General features: G+C 36.1%; 1 non-coding gene across 1 annotated transcript; it reads left to right on the top strand.

Moving 5' to 3' along the window:
* The first annotated feature begins 1,583 nt into the window (after window positions 1-1,583).
* Window positions 1,584-1,747, top strand: LOC116082951. The gene has a single exon (XR_004115553.1). It is a non-coding gene; the product is annotated as a U1 spliceosomal RNA (small nuclear RNA).
* The last annotated feature ends 6,239 nt before the right edge of the window (window positions 1,748-7,986 follow it).

Below are 7,986 nucleotides of genomic sequence, written 5' to 3'. Positions count from 1 at the left end.
CCATGCCTTGAAAAGAATAAAATCCTGATCTGTGCAATGAAAGATGGACAGAGAAAAAATACTTAGGGATATGAGCCTGATAAAAAGAAGGCAAAAATCACTGTATCTGCTGGAGAGATGGCTCAGTGGTTAAGAGCACTGACTGTCCTTCCAGTGGTCCTGAGTTCAATTCCCAGCAACCACATGGTGGTTCACAACCATCTGTAATGAGATCCAATGCCCTCTTCTAGTGTGTCTAGAGGCAGAGACAACATATATGAAATAAATAACTCTTTTTTAAAAAATCACTGTATCAGTCTACTTAAATGGAAATTCTATAAGAAAATAAGCAAAATTTCAGTCCTTCTGCCTTTCTCCTCTCCCTTTCACTCACTTCCCCTGTCCTCCACTCCCCTCTCTCCCCTCAATTCCCCTTTTCCCTCTTTCCTCTTGCCTTCTTATCCATCACTGTGTATCCAATGCTGGTCTTCATATAGGCTAAGCAATTTCTCTAACTCTGAGCTGCAGCTACAGATCTTTTGGTAAGTAGGTTAGGGAGGTCCTGATGGAAATGATGAAGAATTTCCAGCAATGAGACTGATGATGGCCTCACAACAGCATGAATGTAGCTAAGGCCACTGGGTTCTGCACTTGAGCTGAAACAAACTTTCTATCACCTGTATTTTCTCATGAAGAAAGTTAAGATTGAAGGCCTGTCACCATCATGTCTTCCCCTATGCACTGAAAAGGTTCATCATGACAGAGGACAAAACTTCTTGCTATTCTCAGTATGCTTTCATTTTTTTTAGCTTGGAGTTTTTTTCTTTAGCCTTTCCCAAGAAATCAAAAAGAAGTCCACGTCCCCTCCAGAGGACAAAGAATCTAGAGAAAATATGCATGGCAATAAGAGGTTAATATTTAAGAAGAGAGTTTTTCACTTTTTAGAATTTGAAGATTGATTTCAAATACAATTATTTTTGTGCATTGAGTATTTTTTGCAGGCTTTATAAAGGAATATAATAACAATTAAAATTTTTCTGCAAAAGACATATAACCATAATTTTTTCTTTAGTTTATTAATTAACATTAAAATCCACAGTCAAATTTATATAAATGGGAAAGCTGAAAAACTCATGCAAAACAACTGAACATTTAGTAACAAAATGATATATATGAAAATGTGTTTTATACATATAGTTTTAGTAACTTTTATATCATAAAAGTATCCTTACATAAGTAAACAGCTACACAAAACCAACAGAAGCAAATGTCTGTAATTAAATTATGAATTTTTTTTACATATCTTTAAATGTCATTCTCCATGAATTTTTATTTGGTATGATAGTTTTTCTATTACATTCATAACTTATCTGGGGAAATTGCTAAATTTACTTAAATGAATGCATATAAGCAGGCAGACATTTGTTCCACACCATCAATTGGTTCATTCTTTCCTCACTTTTAATTGAATTATGTTTTACAGTTTTCAAAACAATTTTTATAAAAGACTTTACTTTTAGATTTACACAGTATATCATTAGAGTAATCATGTGTGTTCTGGTATATCAGTAGTCTAGAAAACACATGTGAATTCACAATTTGAAGTACATACATGTCAGATAAGAGTCCATAATGACAAAGGTGGTTTTCCCAGGGTGGGGCTCATCCTTTGTATTCCTGATGTGTAGATCCCCGTGATTTCCTCAAAGGGAAGAAACTCAGCTGCCTGATTTGTGGTAGTGGAGGACTGTAGTGGCTACACTTTCTCCTATTCAATAAATGCAAGCCAATATACATACATATACACATATGCATACATGTACACATACATATATTCAGTGTCTGCACCTTAACAAGGTAGAAACAAATTTAACACACTTTGGTCCAGGGTGCCTATAGAATATGTTGTAATTTTTCTTCTCAGGGATTCTAGACCAACACTGTGGTTTCAAATAAAACTTAAAATTTAAATTATAGATTATCCCACTTCTTTATCAGTTGTTGTTTTCAAATACCATGACACCTTGTGGCTGAACTCACACCCAACAGGGGAATGGCACTCTTGGCCATTTTGACTTTATTTTGATTTTATTTTGATTTTATTAGATGTGGGTCACTTTATGTTTTGCTATTAGAATGTACATGGTTTCTAAATGTTTATACAAGAGTGTAGAATATTTTGAGTGATTAAATTCATGAGAATTTCATCATATATATAATATATACATGTAGTATATATATACATATATAATGAAATTATAGAGAGAGATTGATTTCCTCCATATAAATAGAATTTTTTATACATTTAGAAAAACTGTTTAAACCAAGAGTCACTAATTAAACCATCTCCTACAGTCTATGTTTAAATCTTTGATTCCATGTATTAGCTCCTGAGGCCTAAGTTTCAAAACTTCTGATAAATTCTTAAACTATCTTGACTCAATGTGCTTACAACTTCTTTGTTGTGGTTTTTAAATCCTTACTCCTGGCTTGAGACTAACACTGAACTAAATTGTTAAATTATATACCACTTTACTTGGTATTCATCACAAGAATTGTCTAGATTCATGCATATATTTGTTGCTAATAATAAACCTCAGAATTTTATAATCCAGATATTTTCATGAAGATTCTTAAAGAATTATAATTTCAATATAAAGATGTAATCTTTAAAGAAATTAAATATGACAAAACTACAGTTAATTAGTAGGACATTGTTACCACAGGTTGTTTTTTAATTATTTTATTTACTTACATTCCAATCATTACCCCCACCCCCCGGTGCCTCCTCCCACAGTTCCTGATCCCATTCCTTCTCCTTCTTACCTCTGAGAGGGTTCTCCCCACTCAGGCCTCCCCCTTCCCTGGGGCCTCAAGTCTCTATCGTTTTTTTAGAAACAATTTTTTTAAAGAGTATACATGGAGGGAGCCATGGCTCCAGATACATCTGTAGCAGAGGATGGCCTTGTCTGACATCGATAGGAGACACCCTTGGTCCTGTGGAAGATTGATGCCCCAGCACAGGGGGATGCTATAGCAGTGAGGCAGGAGTGAGTGAGTGGTTGGAGGAGCACCATCCTAAAGGGAAAGGGGAGGGGAGAAGAGGGATGGGATGGGGAGTTTGTGGAGGGGTAACCAGAGAGGGAGATATCACTTGAAAGGTAAATGAATAAAATGATTAACAAAAAATAAAATAAAAAATAACAGCAGAAGTTTTCAAAAATTTTTTTTTACTCCTTTGAGAATGTCATAGGTGTATATGATGTATTTTTCATGTGCTTCCTCACATACTGACTCCCTCAGTGTTTGCCATGCCCAGTGTTATGCTCCATACTAGATTCCATGCTAGGAATTCAGGAAACAAAGACAACTAAGAGGGAAAGAAAGCTTCTCAGATCTGGTATGGAGAAGAGTTCTAGTGAAATCTTCTGGAGCGCAGACTTTTCTGTATTGACCGATGCTCTATGAGAGCAAAAGTTGGCTAATGGATCGAGGTGGTTGCTATCCTCTGCCTGCTTGAAGAGCAACCTATGAGGCAGATGCCCAAGCAGCAGGTGGATCATTCTAATGCACCCAAAAGCCTGGGGGGAAATGGCCAATTCCTAATATGCAGGTCCAGGTGGAATTTTTGGATAATCCTGATCCATTATTAGCCAGAGACTTTTGGTTCCAGAAAGCTCTCAATTTTTTTTTTTTTTTAAATTTTTTGTCATGTCCATGGCTGTCCTGAAAACCAGCTTGAACAGTTTCAAGTGGCAGGGAACTTGATCTTTATGGTTGCCCCTTATTTCCTTTTATGAATAAAAAAAGTTTGACCTGGCAATCTTAAGATGTCTTCCTCAGTATGATATGACCAGAACATGTATGATTGCAGAGAGAATAGGGAGAGTTAGTTAGTTCAATGTAAAATTCAAATACAGCTTTGACTTTAGCTAGCTACCTGTGTGCAATAAACTGCAAATATTTCTGCTCGGTTTAATTCTTTATTTTTAGTTTTTAAAAGATGTGTTTATACTTATTTTATGTGTATAGGTGTTTTGCCCATGTATGCCTGTGAACCATATGTCTGTCTGGTACCTCTGAAGGCCACTGGCTCCCCAAGAGTTAAAGATCTCTGAGAGCCTCCTGATGTAGATGCTGAGAACCGAATCTAGGTGTTTTGCATGAGAAAATACTCTTAACCATCTCTCTAGCAGCCATCTTTTATTTATTTATTCCTTTTGAAGATTATCCACAGCAACATCTACTGTGAGCACATATCATACCTTGGGAGACTGCCACAGACTGTACAAGTGCTGGCATTTCTTTTTGGTAGCTTTATTTAATTAAGCACAAAATCAGAGTGAAAATGAACATTCCGTTAGGTCTGGCCACACCACAGCATGAAGGAAATGAGCAACCTTGGAGTGGCTGGAAGCCAAGGTGATCAAGGTTAATGCAAGATTAATTGTCCATCTCTCCCCCAAAATCTTCAAAAGCCTTTCTACACTACCCCAGCTCATCCTCTGATTGGTTCACAGCATGCTTATTTTGGAAATCACCCAATCTATGATCATTAAAACAAACAAACAAACAAACAAACAAACAAAACCATGTCTATAGCTCGAATAGTTTTGTGTCTAAATGATTTATATAATGGCCATTATTCAGGACTTCCTGATAGTACTCATACAGGCAGAAAGACTGGAAATGTTTTCTAGGATAGAGTCATGACAGGCCCTATGGCAGACACTATCCAAGAACAAATCATGTCCTGTCTTTTCCAATTCCTCAAACAGCAGGTGTTTCTCTACCTGCTATATTAATGAGAAACTACTGAATTCCAACAAATGAAAGACTTTTCAGAGGGGAAATAACCAGTCATAGCACAGAGAGCTTTGAATCCTGTTTTATATAGTAAGAAGTTAGATAGCCCTCCAAAAGGATGTCTGTATGCACATGGGTGCATGTATACACATACTCCACTTTATATTAAAACTATGCAGAAATGACTCTTGCTCACATGAGGGTAATGTGAACTACATTAACATACATGTATATTTTTTCTTGCAAGTCAAAAAGAATCACTTGTCTTGGATAGAATCTACTTGCAATAAATCTGTATATAAGTATCATTCAACACAACAATGTCCAGATGCAGGATTGCAAACTGTAGACAGAAACTTTCTTGGAAAACAAAAGAAAATTAAAGTAACTTTTTTTATAAGTCTTTTTTTAAAAATTCTACATGAAGGCTCTTCTTCTCTCTTAAAGTTATTTCCACTTCAATTTGCAGATAACAGAGTTATTAGTAGCTGTCCAATCTACTCGGTGTCTACCCAGCTGCCCTTCCATCCACTTTGTTGTGTGTCTATCCTTCCCCTTCAGCTGCAAGGTCTTAGGACATTCAGGTAGCCAATCTGGCCTTAAATATGTCTCTAAGGAAATGATGCTAATTAGTATTGGAATTTACAGCCTTCATTTTATTGACTTGTCCTACTTTCTCCGATAATTAACTAATGAGTAAAGTAATGAGCTATGTTAGTCAGTCCTGCTGTTCAATTAAATGGCAAATCAATTATTGAAAATAGTTTCGGACAGCTGTAATGTTGGCATGATGTGTGCGTATGTGTGTGCATATTTAATGCAAATGTAATTATGTCCTAGATATTACAAAGTCAGCCTATGAGGGTGATTTGACTGAAAAGGTCCTTTCTGATCCTGACTGCGGCACAAATATGATTGGATATCCAGTGGGATCAAGGCACCCTTTGCCTATGACCTGTGGCCATTTGTAATTCTTATTTATTGGAGAAATCACAGTTTCCTTGGTGTTATGTGAAATATCTCTCTCAGAGCCATAGCCAATGGATGGGACATGAGAAAGACTGCACAGCATAAAATCTAACTTCTTTCTCCTAAAACAAAAATATCCAGGGGACATGATTAAAGCAGAAGGTAGAGCTTCTTGAGATTTGATTTTTTTTCCTTGTAATGTTTGGTTCCCATCTGAGTTTTATCCCCTAAATTGTAGAGGTAAGCTAACCTTCAGTAGGATGATTCTAATTGAAACACAGTATGCAAATATCATTCGATATCATAGAGAAGAACACACACTCACACATTTGCACCCACACCATCATCGGGCACTCATTCTCGCTGAGTAGAGCAAAAGCCTACTTGATTGAAATGTCAGCTTTGGATGCCTCTGAAACACAGACAGCATAATTCCACACTTCCCAGCCAGGTTCTCAGCTTTACTGCCATTTCTTCTCCTTCCCAGCTTGTAGATGCCCACTTAGGAAGTACCCGTTACCTGTGTCCCTTCTCCTTACTGCACAGAAAGCAGTGACTGTGCTATGGCTTTCAGCTATGCTGTTCTATAGTTGTTTTGTTTGGCTGGTTGTTTTGTTTTAATAAATTAATTAATTTTACTTTTCTTGACCTATATCAAGCAGATTCACTTGACTTGCATAAAGCAGTTCAAGCTACTTTGAAACTACTTTAGCTCACTGTGTGGTTTAGGTCATGAGTCTTCAAAGATGTCATTAACAAAGCTGGCTATTCACTTTCATTTGAAGTAGAAGGATTTTGAATCTGAGATTTTTTTTTAATCTTCATATCTTTATGACCACCTAAATCATCCATAAAGCTAAACAAAATGATTGTTACTCTATTCTTATAATAAAAATCTACCTAGATTGTGATGCTTGCTTTCTTTCTTTTTTCTTCCTTCCTTCCTTTCTTAGATTTATTTATTTATTTTTATTTATATGAGTACACCATAGCTGTCTTCAGACACACCAGAAGAGGGCGTCAGATCACATTATAGGTGGTTGTGAGCCACCATGTGGTTGCTGGGAATTGAACTCAGGACCTCTGGAAGAGCAGTCAGTGCTCTTAACCACTCAGCCATCTCTCCAGCCCAATTCTTGTTTTAGATCTATCTATCTATCTATCTATCTATCTATCTATCTATCTATCTATCTATCTATCTACATACCTACCATCTACCAGTCTAGATATATTATCTAGGTATTTAAGTATGTATGTATGTATGTATGTATGTATATACATACATTTGTACGTATGTATGTATTATCTATCTATCTATCTATCTATCTATCTATCTATCTATCTATCTATCTATCTATCTATCTATCTGCCTGTCTGTCTGTCTGTCTATCTATCTATCTACCTATCTATCTGGTAAGACATTGATTATGCTGCCCTGGCTGGCCTTGAATTCTCTTTGTAGACCAGATTGGCTTCTAACTTGTGGCTATGTTCCTGTCTCTACCTCCCAAATGTCAGAATTAGAGTCATTAACCACTATGCCCAGGAAGGTTGTTACTATCTTTTTTCAGAGCAAACTTGAGGGAAATTTTAGATGCCAGATTTCTGCTAGAGGATGAAATTTGCACCTCTGAAAATCAAATTATTTTTTTTAAAGGTCAAATTATTTTTAAAAAATTATTTATTTACCTTATGTATTCTGTAGCCATATGCTGTACATTGTAGCTGTCTTTTTTAAATGGAAAATCATTTATTATTATTATTATTATTATTATTATTATTATTATTATTATTATTAATTATATGTAAGTACACTGTAGCTGTCCTCAGACATACCAGAAGAGGGTGTCAGACCTTATTACAGATGGTTGTGGTTGCTGGGATTTGAACTCAGGACCTCCAGAAGAGCAGTCAGTACTCTTAACCACTGAGCCATCTCTCTAGCCTTCAAATTCTTTTAAAGCATTAAGATATTTTTTCCCTTGGAACTACAGTCTTGAAGTTTAACCTTGTAATATCACCAAGCTCTTAACCTAGGAGCAAGAAAGCGAAGGAAATCTAAGCCAGGCCAGAAAAAGGCAACATCAAGTTTGCATTTCTAAACAGTTTTAATTCTCTGTTTGTGTTCCTGCCTGTAAGGAGACAAGGAACACAAACATTCCCAGATGAAGGAAATTAGAATTTACATATGAATTACATTAGAAATATGAGCTCCATCAAGGAATAATTAGC

The sequence above is a fragment of the Mastomys coucha genome, unplaced genomic scaffold (assembly GCF_008632895.1).
Source record: "Mastomys coucha isolate ucsf_1 unplaced genomic scaffold, UCSF_Mcou_1 pScaffold7, whole genome shotgun sequence".
Lineage (NCBI taxonomy): Eukaryota > Metazoa > Chordata > Mammalia > Rodentia > Muridae > Mastomys > Mastomys coucha.
Note: the sequence above shows the minus strand (reverse complement) of the source record. Positions and strands in the feature narration are given on the sequence as shown.